Below are 2412 nucleotides of genomic sequence, written 5' to 3'. Positions count from 1 at the left end.
AATGAAGTTTTAACTGAGGCTCGGCATTGCCGTAGCCCTGGGACGTTGAGTTTCGCTGTCTTAAGTTTCTTCCGAAATTTTGCTCCCGGTGTGTGTGGGGGGGGGGGCTTGGTTTCTGGGGGTTGCACTGCGAGAGCATTTTGAGTTTCCGGAGAGGGTGTTCCTCCGGTGAGGGGCTGTGTCGGTGGATGCTTTTCCCTGGAATATGAGCAGTTCTTCTCGGTGGTTGGGGTGGCCGTCACTGAGCGGAACCAACGCTGAGTTGGACGGTCTTTCGGCCACTATGGAGTGGTCTAGGGATCGTCCTAATTTTTAGAGATATTTACCTATTCAGTATCCAATGAAGTTTTAACTGAGGCTCGGCTATTGCCGTTACTCCGCCATGACTAGAGCTTTTAGCTGAATAACACCCCATTCACACAGATTTTCTTCATTCAGATGAAGGGATAAAGAGTCAAGGACTCAGTCCATCTCCCAGCCCTTTTTAGGACAGATGTGTATACTGTCAAACAACGAAACCCAGAAATCTCCTTTGTAAGATTACTTAATTTGCATCTAGTATGTTCAAGGCTGGTTTACCTAATTTTGTAGATGTAATGTTCACTTCCTTCAGATTATTGACTGAATAGGATTTCATTCAGATTATTTTTGGTATATTTTGAGTTAATAATAAATAGCGTCAGTGTTTTCAAACAATTATCATAAATAATTTCAAGTTCATTGTACTTGAATAAAACACGTCATTAACAGACTTCACGCATTGTCCTCGTGGTCTTAATTTCGGTTCGCTATCTTTTCTTTAAGTAATCGGAATCAAATTGGAACGAACAGACAACATTCTTAATATATTTCCAAATAGTTTAAAGAAGCACATTCAGACGGACGTTTAGTGGACAATTTTAATCCAGCACCAAAAGCTATATCATAACACGTTGCTGTTTAAAAAATAAAAATAAAGGAAAGACAGCTCAGCACCCCGCGTAAAAACTTCATTAATATTCACAAAACGACGCAGTTAGCAGACGATTTGCTTTTGGGTGGATCAATTGAATGCGGCTATTGGCTTCGGTGCTACATTTGAAGGCGGTTTCCTTTCATTTTTATTCTTAATCGCATCAGATAATACCCCAACATCTTAAATACTAGAAGAGGAGGAATGCATTTGTTTTTCTAATATCTAGACTTTGAGGTTATGCTGCTCCTCTTTACTGAATTCAATTTTCAGATTTACGGGAAAAATTTTGAATTTAATAAACTATACGGGAAAAAAACTCTTTGATTTAAAGAGTAGATGAAATCTTATTTTAAAAATTGTCTAAAAGGATTTACTTTTTTTTCCCTTCCGCTGAGAATGTTTTTTTTTTTTAATCTCTATCGCTATCAACATCGCCATTAACGTTCAAGACGCTATTTCGAGAGTTCAGTTGGATTTCTTTGATTACTGCTCTAAAATTTTCATTCAAGCATCGCAAATACATTTACTTACAATACAGCTTGCCTACGGACGGCCTTACTTTCAAATAGACAGTGTTGCTGGTCTACAGAAGCCGCCGTAGCTCAGTGGCAAGAGCACTGGTCTCGTAAACCAGGAGTCATGAGTTCGAATCTCATCGGTGGCTAGAGATTTTTTTCTATTTTATTGGTCTAAGTGTATTGACCAGTTTCAGCAAAAATGAGAAGTGTTCTTAATAGAACAATTTTTATTCAAGAATAGTTCTTTTATTAGAATAAGGCCTATTCTTAAACTAAACATCTACAATTTTTCGATCACTTGAAGTTTTAAAAACCGGACAATTTTCAATCACCAAGCACATTAATTGAATCTAAAATACAGACCCGCTAATGTATTTTTCTCCTTCTTTCAAGTGCGTGATAAATAAGAAAGCAAAAATGTCTTTAAAAGAGATTCTAGATATCGAGTGCCCCAACTTTGTTTTTAATGGCTCGTCTACAGCAGCGCCTTCATTGATTGATGGTCAGCTAAAGAGCACATTCCTGCTCTGAATAGATGGAGGGTCAGAAAGAAAGAATATGTGATTTTAGATTTGAGAATGCGCAAGTTATAATTTTTACATGAAACGTACAAAAGCTTGACCCAAATCACTGCGTAGGCTATGATACTTGTGATAAAAAAAACGCAGGTGATTTTTTCAAGTCTTCTGCTTCGCACTTTCTAAAGTTAGGAAAGTAGAACTTTAGACACCACTCACAATGAAGAAGTTCTATTAGGGCTTTTATGTGTATCATCTACTACCAAACAACGCCATATCAGTGGTATGCTTTAGATCATTTTTCAGATGTATGCTGAGAAGATTTATTGATTGCATCGAACTGGATAATGTTTTTGACTGGATAAGATACACATTTATTTGAATTTTTTTCAGAATGGTGTTCTAGAGGCGAACATGAACA

General features: G+C 37.4%; 1 non-coding gene across 1 annotated transcript; it reads left to right on the top strand.

Annotated features, from left to right (window-relative positions):
• Window positions 1-1546: 1546 nt before the first annotated feature.
• On the top strand, window positions 1547-1619 carry TRNAT-CGU (transfer RNA threonine (anticodon CGU)). Its single transcript has one exon. It is a non-coding gene; the product is annotated as a tRNA-Thr (tRNA).
• The last annotated feature ends 793 nt before the right edge of the window (window positions 1620-2412 follow it).

This window comes from Typopeltis vanoorti, chromosome 2, assembly GCF_054136105.1.
Source record: "Typopeltis vanoorti isolate ZY-2024b chromosome 2, IOZ_Tvanoo_1.0, whole genome shotgun sequence".
NCBI classification, from domain to species: domain Eukaryota; kingdom Metazoa; phylum Arthropoda; class Arachnida; order Uropygi; family Thelyphonidae; genus Typopeltis; species Typopeltis vanoorti.
The sequence above is the reverse complement of the archived record's forward strand: the minus strand, read 5'-3'. Positions and strand labels throughout refer to the sequence as shown.